Consider the following 14047-nt stretch of genomic DNA (forward strand, 5'->3'; position numbering starts at 1 on the left):
TGTGGCAGATACATAGTGGATCTCTACCCTATACATAGACAATGGTGAAATCAATCACAGATACACTTCTATTGTAGGCATAAGCCTACAGGTGCGTTATGGCAAATATAGCCCTGACAATGGATGATGAGACTATTTCTCCTAATACAGCTGTCCTTTCAAGTACAGTAACCCCCTGACATGCGATGGCCCCGACATATGATCAAATGGACATACGATGGCCTCTCAGAGGCCATCGCATGTCGATGTCGGCATCGACATACGATGCTTTTATATGTGGGGGCCATCGCATTAACTGCTATCCGACAGCGCAAAATTCTTAAGCTGCTGTCGGATAGCAGTTTAAGCATCCCGGACAGGTTCACTTGCCTTTCCCCGCTGCTCCGGGTCCACTTCGCAATCCTCCGGCGTCTTCTGTATCTTCTCCAGGGTCCGGGCCTGGCTTTCCGGCGTCGTTATTACGTCGTTACGCACGCCGTGCCGGCGCTACAGCGTAATAACGTCACCAGAAAGCGAGGCCCGGACCCTGCAGAAGATGCGTAAGAAACCAGAGGATCCCGAAGAAGACACCGGAGCAGCGGGACAGCATCGGGAGCCCCTGGGACAGCATCGGGAGCGATGAGGACGCGGTCCAGAGCGGCGGGGACAGGTGAGTACAAACTTCCTATACTTGCACGGATCCCTCAACATACGATGGATTCGACAAACGATGGGTCGTTTGGAACGAATTACCATCGTATGTTGAGGGACCACTGTATATAGTATCTCACATAAGTGTATCCACCCCTCACATTTGTAAATATTTTATTATGTGACAACACTGTAGAAATGACAGCCTACTACAATGTAAAGTAGTGAGTGCACAGCCTATATAACAGTATTTAAAGTTACTGTCACCTCAAAATAACTTAATACACAGCCATTAACCCCTTCATGACCCAGCCCATTTTCACCTTCATGACCTGGGCATTTTTTGAAAATCTGACCACTGTCACTTTAAACATTAATAACTTTGGAATGCTTTTACTTATCATTCTGATTCCGAGATTGTTTTTTCGTGACATATTCTACTTTATGTTATCGGTAAAATTTCACTGATATTTGCATCCTTTCTTGGTAAAAAATCTAAAAATTTCATGAAAATTTTGAAAATTTAGCATTTTTCTAACTTTGAAAGTCTCTGCTTGAAAGGAAAATGGATATTCCAAATAAATTACATATTGATTCACATATACAATATGTCTACTTTGTGTTTGCATTAAAAAATTGACAAGTTTTTACTTTTGGAAGACACCAGAGGGCTTCAAAGTTCCGCAGCAATTTTCCTCAAGATTTTCAAAATCGTAATTTTTCAGGGGCCAGTTCAGGTTGGAAATGGATTTTAAGGATCTTCATATTAGAAATACCCCATAAATGACCCCATTATAAAAACTGCACCCCCCAAAGTATTCAAAATGACATTCAGTAAGTGTTTTAACCCTTTAGGTGTTTCACAGGAATAGCAGCAAAGTGAAGGAGAAAATTCTAAATCTTCATTTTTTACACTCGCATTTTCTTGTAGACCCAATTTTTGAATTTTTACAAGGGGTAAAAGGAGAGAAATCACCCTAAAATTGGTAACCCAATTTCTCTTGAGTAAGGAAATACCTCATATGCGTATGTAAAGTGTTCGGCGGGCGCAGTAGCGGGCTCAGAAGGGAAAGAGCGACAATGGGATTTTGGAGAGTGAGTTTTTCTGAAAGGGTTTTTGGTGGGCATGTCCCATTTAGGAAGCCCCTATGGTGCCAGAACAGTGGACCCCCCCACATGTGACCCCATTTTGGAAACTATACCCCTCATGGAATTTAATAAGGGGTGCAGTGAGCATTTACACCCCACTGGCGTTTGACAGATATTTGAAACAGTGGACTGTGCAAATCAAAAATTTTATTTTTCATTTTCACAGACCACTGTTCCAAAAATCTGTCATACACCAGTGGGGTGTAAATGCTCACTGCACCCCTTATTACATTCCGTGAGGGGTGTAGTTTCCAAAATGGGGTCACATGTGGATATTTATTGTTTTGCGTTTGTCAGAACTGCTGTAACAATCAGCCACCCCTGTGCAAATCGCCTCAAATGTACATGGTGCACTCTCCCTTCTGGGCAGTGTTGTGCACCCCCAGAGCACTTTGCGCCCACATATGGGGTATCTCCGTACTCAGGAGAAATTGCGTTACAAATTTAGAGGGTCTTTTTTTCCCTTTTACCTCTTGTGAAAATGAAAAGTATAGGGCAACACCAGCATGTCAGTGTAAAAAATTTATTTTTTTACACTAACATGCTGGTGTAGACCCCAACTTCACCTTTTCATAAGGGGTTAAAGAAGAAAAAGCCCCCCAAAATTTGTAAGGCAATTTCTCCCGAGTACGGCGATACCCCATATGTGTCCCAAAACTGTTGCCCTGAAATACGACAGGGCTCCAAAGTGAGAGAGCGCCATGCGCATTTGAGGCCTGAATTAGGGATTTGCATAGGGGTGGACATAGGGGTATTCTATGCCAGTGATTCCCAAACAGGGTGCCTCCAGCTGTTGCAAAACTCCCAGCATGCCTGGACAGTCAATGGCTGTCCGGCAATACTGGGAGTTATTATTTTGCAACAGCTGGAGGCTCCGTTTTGGAAACAGTAGCGTACCAGACGTTTTTCATTTTTTGGGGGGAGGGGGGCTGTGTAGGGGTACGTGTATATGTAGTGTTTTTTACTTTTTATTTTAGGTTAGTGTCAGTGTAGTGTAGTGTTTTTAGGGTACAGTCACATTGGCAGAGGTTCACAGCAAGTTTGCCGCTGGAAGTTTGAGCTGCAGCGCAAAATTTGCGCCATCTCAAACTTGCAGCACTCACTGTAAACCTCTGCCCATGTGAGTGTACCCTGTACATTCACATTGGGGGGAGGGGGCAAACATCCAGCTGTTGCAAACTCCGAGCATGCCCTTTGGCTGTCCGTGCATGCTGGGAGTTGTAGTTTTGCAACAGCTGGAGGAACACTGGTTTGGAAACACTAAGTTAAGTAATAAACTTTCAAGTGTTTTGCAACCAAACTTAGTGTTTCCAAACCAGTGTGCCTCCAGCTGTTGCAAAACTACAACTCCCAGCATGCATGGTCTGTCAGTGCATGCTGGGAGTTATAGTTTTGCAACAATTGCAACAGCTGGAGGCACTGAGGTAGGAAACGGACAATGTTTCCCAACTAGTGTGCCTCCAGTTGTTGCAAAACTACAACTCCCAGCATGCCCAGACTGCCAAGGCATGCTGGAAGTTGTAGTTCGGCAATATCTGAAGGATCAGATGTTGCCGAACTACAACTTCCAGCATGCTTGGGCAGTCTGGGCATGCTGGGAGTTGTAGTTTTGCACCATCTGGAGGTCCACAGTTTGGAGACCACTGTATAATGGTCTCCAATCTGTGCTCTTCCAGATGTTAGAGAACTACAACTCCCAGCATGCCTGGACAGACTGAGCATGCTGAGATTTGTAGTTTTGCAACATCTGGAAGAGCACAGATTGGAGACCATTATACAGTGGTCTCCAAACTGTGGACCTCCAGATGTTGCAAAACTACAACTCCCAGCATGCCCAGAAAGCCAAAGGCTGGAGGCTATCAGCTAGTCAGATTTGACCAGCTGATAGCAGCGATCGCTGGGGGGGGGGGGGGATGAAACCCCCTGTGGTCGCACGGTAAGATGGCTGGCTATCAGTGATAGCCACCATCTTTCCGGGCGCTGCGGGATGCCGCGAGTAGCGGCAGTAATGTCCATGACGTACCTGTATGTCATGGGTCGGGAACACCTTGCCACCCATGACATACAGGTATGTCATAGGTCGGGAAGGGGTTAAAGGGGTATTCCAGGATTTTTTTTTTATTTGACTATGCTGCAGGGGCTGTAAAGTTAGTGTAGTTCATAATATAGTGTCTGTACCTGTGTGTGACAGTTTTTTCACAATTCTTCTGTGATTTTCACTCCAATATTTATTTTTACCAGCATACGAAATGACTGTTGTCTCAGATTTTTCCCAGGTTGCAATGCGGCCGAGACCTGACTCACTGTCAGCTGATGACAGGGAGCCTGTCTGCTTCAATGGGTGGAGGGATCGCTTGATGGGAGAGAGATCAATCTGTAACTAATGCAACAGCTGTAGGCACCCTGACTGAAAACCACAGGTCTTTTGAATCGATGCAGCTCTTTTATGTTTCAATGGGTGGGGTGGCTGATGTGCGGGAGGGAGGAAAATGGAATTATGGGATTTGTAGTCAAAAAAAGAAAAGTCAAACAGGAAATACCAGTGCACAAAAAGCTAGCCACAGTATTATGGTAATCTCACAACATAGCCATTTAGCCCCAAGACAAGTGCAGATCCTTCCTAAGCATGTCCATTACTGTCTGCCAGGTACATACTAAAATCACCTTATGGTGGATAACACCTTTAATGTCTAAACCTTGGCAACTAAAGTGAGTACACCCCTAAGTAAAAATGTCCAAAGTATCGATATTTTGTGTGACCACCATAGAGCTTCACAGGCTGCCACTAAAGTCCTCTTCCAATCCTTCATGATGACATCACAGAGCCGGTCAATGTTAGAGACCTTGCGCCCCCCCCCACCTTCTGTTTGAAGTTGCCCCACAGATGCTCAATAGGGTTTAGGTCTGGAAACATCCTTGCCGATTCATCACTTTTACCCTGACCTTCTTTAGCAAGGCAGTGGTCGTCTTGCAGATGTGTTTGGGGTCTTTATTATGTTGTAATACTGTCCTGCAGTGCAATATCCAATGGGAGGGGATTATACTCTGCTTCAGTATGTCACAGTACATGTTGACATTCATTGTTCCCTCAATAAACTGTTGCTCCCCAGTGTCAAGATGGTCTTAACCATCGTGCTACAGTTCAGTTTTAGGATTTTGATAATCTTCTTTTAGCCCAGGCCATCTTTATGTAGAGAAAAAAAAAAAAAATCCTATTGTTTTTCATCACCTTTTATCAATTTTTCTCTTCTGTCCACGCCCAGGGAGATTAGCTACAGTGCCATGGGTTGCAAACTTCTTGATAATGTTGCGTACTGTGAACAAAGGCAAATCTAGATCTCTGGAGATGCATTTGTAACCTTGAGATTGTTGATATTTTTCTCAAGTCCTCAGACAGTTCTCTTCTCCTCTTTCTGTTGTCCATGCTTAGTGTGGCACACACAGACACACAATGCAAAGACTAAGTGAACTTCTCTCCTTTTATCTGCTTTCAGGTGTGATTTTTATATTGCCCACACCTGTTACTTGACCCAGGTGAGTTTAAAGGAGCACCACATGCTTGTAACAATCTTATTTATCCACAATTTTGAAAGGGTGCCAATAATTTTGTTTGTAATTTTGGAGTTTGGTGACATTGTCCAATTAGCTTTTTTTCCTCCCTTTTTTGGTTTAGTTCCAATACACACAAAGGGAATAAACATGTGTATAGCAAAACATGTGTTACTGCAATCCTTTTCTGTGAGAAATATTTTCTAGAAAAATTTCAGGGGTGCCAACATTTATGGCTATGACTGTATATACTTAGGGGTGTACTTAATTTGTTGCCATGGTTTAGATATTAATGGCTTTGTGTTGAGTCATTTTGAGGGGACACAATATTACTCACTGTTATACAGGCTGTGCAACTTACTACTTTACATTGTAGCAGTGTTGTTTCTTCAGTGTTGCACATGAATATGTGATTTATTATACTGTATCTGCCTTTGTGCCTTTGGGTCTACAGATGTTTCACAGCAAAGGGCTGGTGTAGACTTATCCACACCCATTACATTTCTTTAGAGCAACTTTGAAGAACAGTACTCCACCCTTTGCACTCATGTCCACTAAGCAAAAGGATTTAGGACTTGACATTACAAGACCTTTCTTCTAGTAGGAGGCTATGGCTCATGAAGATATGAAACTTATTGTCTTGTTCTTCTTGTAATAATTTTTTGCATAATTTTAAGTAATGTACAATAAAGAACAAATAGAGTACAGTACAAAAAGCATACACATCTGCGTGCAACAAGTGAAGATGAAATGGCTGCAATAACCTGCACGGCCAAGATAAAATGTGTGGCATCCAGATGTATGGAAAAATGTGAACAATGAAGAGGCTTGCCCATGCACTGTGGCCCCTTCATACAGCTGATCATGGGGGCATAGTGGCAGGTTCTGGTGGTTGTGAAAGGGCACTTCTGAAAAGCATGTTCCTAAGGTCTAGTTGGTGCTTACATGAGAGGAGAGGTCAATCTTGGGAATCTTTCACTCTATGTAACGTTAACATCTGTGACATATGAGTTGGAGATCAGTAGTGTGGTGATGTTATGTAGGAATTCCATAGTGTGAACCGAGCCTTACATTTAGTTGTTTATATTTGATTTCATTGTTGGGGTACTATTGTATCAGACATTTTTGTTATCATTTATCCAAGAGAACCACTATGTCAGACCATTAAATTATGTATTTAGTGAAAGTGAAGAGAAAAAAAACAACAACACAAAGGATTGTTGTAAGTGTGTTTTTCATTTCTACTTGCAGCTAACATTTGGCCACAGCATGACATTGTTTTTGCTCATTGTTGCTAGTGAATGTACAGACATATTATACATATGTAGAAATATATAACATATATTGTCTAATAAAGCCTATTATTATTCTCATTATACCAGCATTTATACCATTCCAGGGGATGGGGAAGCTACATTTTTCATTGTCGTCTTTGATCGATTCCAAGACTGGGTTGTAAAACAAATATTTTCTTTCTCAATACATTTGCAATATCAAAATCCCAACCGTAAAAAATAAAAACAAATAACTGTACTGTTAATGGTTTAATTTGCATAACTCCAATTGACTTTATAGGAGTCGCACAAATGGTGTAGCCCTTCAAGCTACACTGTTTACGTATCTCTTCATTGTTAGTGAATTTCATAGCATTATGCTCACAGCAGTATGGACCCTGGAACTCTTTCTCCAGCTGTGCAGGCATGTGGCTAATGGTGTTGTAAACACAGAACAATTTAACAATTAAACTTGAAGATAAAATAAATAATGTACTGGACTGCTTATTGTTATACTCCAGTTTCATTAAAGGGGTGCTCCGCACCCCTAGACATCTTGTCCCCTATCCAAAGGATAGGGGATAAGATGTCAGATCACCGGGGTCCCGCTGCTGGGGACCCCCGGGATCTCGGCTGCTGCACCCACCTGTACGGCTTCCACCTCACACTGGCAATGCTGGAAGCTTTGGATCCAGACCACAATGGCGGACGAGTGTGATGTCACGACTCCGCCCCGTGTGACATCACGCCCCGCCCCCTCAATGCAAGTCTATGGGAGGGGGCATGACGGACCTCCCATAGACTTGCATTGAGGGGGCGGGGCGTGATGTCACACGGGGCGGAGTCGTGACGTCATCCTCATCCGCCATTGAGGTTGGGATCCGAAGCCTCCAGCGTTGCCGGTGTGAGGTGGAAGCCGTACAGGTGGGTGCAGCAACCGAGATCCCGGGGGTCCCCAGCAGCGGGACCCTGGCGATCTGACATCTTATCCCTTTTGGATAGGGGATAAGATGTCTAGGGGTGCGGAGTACCCCTTTAAGTCCAAGGTACACTGCACCTATTTGTTAAGTAAGGGTACACTACACCTTTAAATAGTTAAAATAAATAATATATATATAATGCAGTGGCATCACTAGGGTTGGTGTTACCTGGAAATAAACCCTCCTTCCCCCTCAGCAACCACTGATATAATGTCTAGTTGGCTACTCATATCCAGCACTTTACAATTGGGGAAGTAACAACCAACCAACAAAAATGAGTGGATGTAAAGAACACATAATTCTAACTGTCTTACCAGCAAATGGGAGAAGAAAAATATCATCAAAGGCCTGAATGAATACACCTGTTCTGTATGGATTATATTCTAGCAGTGCTCTTCCTATCATCACAGACAGGATTCCAATGAAAGGTGAAAATATTGTATAAGTAAGACACCATTTACAGACGATAATGCTATGCGGTCAGTTTATACCTGACTCGAACTACAAGTATAACAAGATATTTATTGAGATACCTCAATATATCATAGTTTACCCATACTGATGTTTAAACCACAGGTTCTAGGTGTCTTGAGCACTTTATAAATATTGGAACCATATTTGCTATATGCCTATCCAGTGGAACTAACCCTGTCAATATAACTTTGAACATCTTTATATAACCTCACTGTTCAATTTTTTTTCGGGGTGCTGGAAACATTCGTAAGATTTTGGTCCTCATTGACATGAAGTCATCACGCAGTTGCTGTAGATTTGTCGGCTGCACATCCATGATGGATGTCTCCTGTTCCACCACATCCCTATTGGATTGAGATCTGGTGACTGTGGAGGACATTGTTGCACAGTGAACTCATTGTTAGGGTTAATAAACCAGTTTGAGAAAATGTGAACTTTGTTGTGTTGCTCAATTGGTACTAAGGGCCCCTAAGTGTGCTAAACAAAAGTCTCCCACATTATAACACCACCACCCTGAACCATTGATACAAGACAGTATGGATCTATGTTTTTATGTTGTTTACACCAAATTTTGACCCTGCCATGAATGTCACAGCTGGAATTGAGACTCATCAGACCAGGTAACATTCTTTCAGTCTTCCACTGTCCAATGCTGGTGAGCCTGCACAAATTGTAGAATCAGTTTCCAATACTTAGCTAACAGAGGTGGCATTCAGGGGCATCTTCTGCTGCTGTCGCCCATCTGCTTCAAGGTGTGACATGTGCATTCAGAGATGATATTCCGTACATCATGATTGTAACGAGTGGTCATTTGCGATACTGTTGCCTTTTGGTCATCTTGAATCAGTCTGCCCATTCTCTTCTGACATCGACAAGGAATTTTCATTTACACAACTGCCACTCCTTGGATATGTTTTCTTTTTTATATGCAGAGAGTTTTGAAGAGGCTCTTGTCAAACTAATCACCAATATAGACTTGAGCTACCCAACTGACACCTACACCCATGGTGTCTAAAAAAAAAGGCTAAATACAATATAGAATTTGGGGCTCAGTAAGTCCTGTTACAGTTCTTGTTCTCAGAGTCAGTAATAGCTTATATGCATATTTTGGTGCTGCCTTAAACAGTAGCAATATCCAGATGTTATAGGCTCAGTTAACAGAGTTTTTTTTAGACTCACCGGTCCGGGAGTGCAGATACAGAGGGACCTCTATAAGGATTCCTCACTGTTATTATGCTGGGAGCTCTGGTGTCATTTGCCGGTAATATAAAATAGGTTAGATTTTACCTTATTCTTAGTGAGTGCTGATCTTTGTCCCTGTGCCAGGTCTCTTTGCAAGAGAGAGTGCAGCAGGAGACTCGGCCGTCCCTCAGGATCGCAGCGCTGATCTGTGGACTGCAGCACTTCTCATGCACAGATGGTTAGTATTCCCGGCGGCATCCTCATGTTTTTTTCAGAGCGCGCTTTTTCCGACTGTTTGATTGACAGACAGGGTGGTAATGGTATCTGGCAGATACGATCCAAACTTAGGGTATGGTCACAATATGTTCAAGTTGGTGGTGGTCACAATACTCAATTATTAATCAGCTGGAAGCGTTTCAGGACCCCCATAGGTCCTTTCCTCAGCAGCTTAGTATAGATGTTTTATATTATATTCTATCGCAATTACATATATAGTGATCCTGACAACACACAAGGTCCCTGTGAGTCGCAGGTTAATATTTTTATAAACAATAAATAATATATTATCAAATATCCGTGACCTTGAGCCCCAAATTCTATATTGTATTTAGCCTATGTTTTCTTTTTTGTCAGACCATGCTCTGTAAACCGTAGAAATGGTTGTGCGTAAAAATCCCAGCCCATCTGATTCCAACAACCAAGCCACATGCAAAGTCACTCATATCCTCTTTCATCCCCATCCTGATATTCCGTTTGAATGTCAGCAAGTTATCTTGATCACGTCTACATGCCTAAATGTATTGAGTTGCTGCCATGTGATTGGCTTGTTAGCTATTTGTGTTAATAAGCAATTGAACAGGTGTACCTAATAAAGCTACCAGTGTGTGAATCTTTCCCACTTCTAAATCCACCTCTTGTTTTTGCTCCTAATATGTAGCAGTTTTGAACAAATAACTGCCGTGTGATGGCAGCAATAAGAGGAACGGACACAATGGGTCATAAGATAGAGACTGAGTAATATAGATAGATCCCCACTGGTCCTCTGAATTTGGCTGCTTGGGTCCCTACTGATGGTGGCCCAGTTTGGTGAGTAAGTTAGCCTATGAAATTGAGCATGTACACAAATATAAATGTTAAAGGCATATGTGGTAGCCCTTGGGGGGTATAGTGTAGTTGGGGTGTTGCTTCAGAATATAAGGGGTTAATTTAACCCCTGTCACTCGTGACGCCAGGGTGAGGGTTAATACGCTGAGGTAAATATCCGACCTATCGCCACCCTTCCCAGGAACGATAGGTGCGTGCTTAAATGAATGAAGGTCCACAATGGAGATGAACTTGAACTCGCATAAACTTTACTGAAGTACTTGCGGTACATCCAATTAACAGCAACAGTCTTAGTAATACAGTCTCTATATAACACGGCAGTGATTGACAGATGCTGAGGACCATTGACTTATCCAAAAAGATTTTTGCAAAGATGCGTCCGGATTTAGGGGAATATTGAGGGGCGGTGATCTTGCTGAGGTAATAGGGATTGAAGTAACTCACAGTTTTGAGAGATGACAGTTTTGAGAGGCTTAGGCCTGGTTACTGCTGATGAAAGCTGCGCAGATCCGTCCTCATCAGCAGCCCACGGGGAAAAAGAACTAGTAATGGACGCCGCTCCCTTATATGGGCAGGGGCAGGGCCATTTTGGATTGGTCCGTGTCAGCTGTCACTCACCGTTACAAGGTATGGTGGGTGAACCTGTCACAAGGACCGCCAAAGGTCCTTAAGCAAAACCATAGAGTTTCTACCTGATCACGTGACCCGCAGGTCCTGCCACGCTCCGTACAGGTAAATAACCAAATATATACAGTTTATATACCTATAGCTATACAAATATCAAATAGAATTACTATATATCTACTGACTAAGTGAGCGGTGATAAGGGGAAGACTAGACAAGAGGGACCCCAACGTCCTAGGAATGGGACCTATGGGGACCTCTATGCAGGTAACGTATAGGATACAGCACACACAAAAGGCATTTTACACATTATAAAAGATATTCTCAAACAACTACTTAATATGAAGAATTAGATGCATGCATGCATAGTGATCTTCTGGCACATAACCTTCATGTCCCTTATGCCATGTGGCTGAATGAAATTTGTGCCATTTTCTCAGATGAAATGTAAAATCCATATTATGTATACACACTTAAAAGTAAAAAAAAAAAAAAATCCTTAGATCAAAAACAGTAAATGTCAGAGAAGTTTTGTCAATACATTAGTGCATACCAAGGGAGTGCCTTTACGTTGTCTCCCTTGCCCTCAAGCCACCTCACCCTCTAAACCAGTTTCACCAAGGTCATTTATTCTCATTAGCCCAATTTCAGAGGCCCTGAGGAATACACTGGAATCTGCATGCAACTAAACTGCAGATCTGTTTTTCTATTACAAACATAAAATGACCTTCTCCATGTCACATAATATAAACACCTATTTTGAACAATCCCCATTTGTATGAAGGGTCCATCAGCTGACAGCAAAGGGGGAAATTATGATATCCTGCAACTTTTTGCTGATCTCCCCCGCACTCACCGAGTAGGTGGGGGTTACAGTGGAGGGGCATGGTTTCGCACAAAGGTAAAGACCCCCTCTATTTAATCAGATTTCCCTTGCATGGTGTATGAAAATTGTATTTCTAAACCAGACAACTCCTTTGACATATAAAACCTGATCAATGAGAACGCGTCGTGGAACATACTAAATAACATCATAAAGTAGGGCTCCTAAAACGTTGTTTGCAGGTGTCAGAAAACTGGTGATGTATGGTGGGGAGGCTGGACCCATTGATCTCATCGTACCAAATAAAGGCTAACATTTTTTTATTTATTTTTAAGGCTACATAAAGTACATTCAAATCAACAATCCTGGAGGGGTATGCTATAGTATACATTCACATACTGATCAGTTTTCCAACATATACTCCAAGTGTGAGGCTAGGGTGTAAATACAGTACCACAGTGTCAGACCATGCAGTTGTTATGGGGCGCTTGGACAAAGCGGGGCCCCTTACTGGTTGGTCCCATTCCTTTTTCTACTGGTAAAAACTGTGCAGAACTCCTCTCTCCATGAAATTGCATTGTCTGCAAATGAATGGGTATTGAAAAACAAGGGAAAATAAACAGAAGACCTTTTTGTCTATGCACTTTGGTAAAAAACGTTGATACAAAACGGAATAATTGCTTTACCCTTTATGGTTTATGTTTAGAACAGGAATTGACCAAATATTGCTTCAAGCCATTTTCACACACCTAAGACCTCAAAGACAATGCTTTCTAGAAGCACATTGTGTACATCAGCATAGACACTTGTGTCATATTCTTAGAAATGTGATCTTTACATTCTGTATATTAACAGGTGCAGTTAACTAAATTATCATTTACCTCTAGGACAATGAGTCACTTGCTATTACTTTGCTTTTTTTGGGAAGAGTTTTAGATTTGGTGGACAAAATTTTTAGCCCCTTGATGAAATACTCCAGCGGAAAACATTTTTATTTTTTTATTTTTTATAAACTGGTGCCAGAAAGTTATACTGATTTGTAAATTATATCTTTTATAAAAATCTTAATCCTTCCATTAATTATCAGCTGCTGTATGCTCCACATGAAGTTGTATAGTTCTTTCCTGTCTCACCACAGTGCTCTCTGCTGATGCTTCTGTCGATGTCAAGAACTGTCCAGAGCAAGAGAGGTTTGCTATGGGGATTTGTTTCTACTCTGGACAGTTCCTGACATAGACAAAGGTGTCAGCAGAGAGCACTGTGGTTAGACAGAAAAGAAATTCAAAAATAAAAGAACTTCCTCTGTAGTATATAGCAGCTGATAAGTACTGCAAGGATTAAGATTTTTTATAAAATAAGTCATTTACAAATCTCAAAGTGAAGCAAGAAAATGGAGAGAGCACTCAGGAAGCAATATCACCTTCTATGACTTGCAGTAAGGTCCTCGGCAACCTATCTCTATGTCTCCTGCAGGGTGCACATACACAAGCATCAATATGAAACAAACAAGGAACACGTAGGTGCACTCACCGCTAAGCAGAGACGGTCGGGTCTGGGAGTCCAGTAACGGGATGCCGGGTCACAGCATAAGCGCTGGTGTGTGGCGCTCGGAGGCTATGCCGACAGTTTCGCACGTGACCCGTGCCGTGACTTGTGCCATGACCCGGCATCCCGTTACCGGACTCAAAGACCCGACCGTCTCTGCTTAGTGGTGAGTGCATCTACGTGTTCCTTGTTTGTTTCTTTTTGATTTACAAATCTGTTTAACTTTCTCGCACCAGTTGATTAAAAAAAAAAATATATATATATATATATAATTTCCACCAGAGTACCCCTTAAAGCATGCAAAGTCATGTCTTGCCTTGTTTTACCTTACCTTGTTGAATGTGAATCCAAACAGAATCAGACAGCCGATGTGAGTGAATTGGACCCAAAACTTAAGCAGAATTGCTCCTCTGTAATTATAATGCATTGAAATACTGATATACTCCAATATAGAACCATTATGGTACATAGGTAGAGATTTATCAAAACCTGTCCAGAGGAAAAGTTGCTGAGTTGCCCATAGCAACCAATCACATCGCTTCTTTCATTTTGAAGAGGCTTTGTTCTGATTGGTTTCTATGGGCAACTCAGCAACTTTTCCTCTTGACAGGTTTTGATAAATCTCCCCCATAGTATCCTTAGTGTTTAGTTTTCATGAATTTTTGAGGGAGGGGAATTAAATAATTTGTTATTTGTTAAACCTTCATCAACAA

At 42.1% G+C, this 14047-nt stretch overlaps 1 protein-coding gene across 1 annotated transcript in view; it reads right to left on the minus strand.

Annotated features, from left to right (window-relative positions):
• Positions 1-13810, minus strand: part of LOC130356236 (pancreatic secretory granule membrane major glycoprotein GP2-like) — a 195760-nt gene extending 181950 nt beyond the window's left edge. The window contains exon 1 of the mRNA XM_056557456.1: positions 13666-13810. The gene's annotated coding sequence lies outside the window, so the exon portion shown is untranslated. The remainder of the gene's footprint in view (positions 1-13665) is intronic.
• Between the last annotated feature and the right edge of the window lie 237 nt (positions 13811-14047).

The sequence above is a fragment of the Hyla sarda genome, chromosome 2 (assembly GCF_029499605.1).
Source record: "Hyla sarda isolate aHylSar1 chromosome 2, aHylSar1.hap1, whole genome shotgun sequence".
In the NCBI taxonomy this organism is placed as follows: domain Eukaryota; kingdom Metazoa; phylum Chordata; class Amphibia; order Anura; family Hylidae; genus Hyla; species Hyla sarda.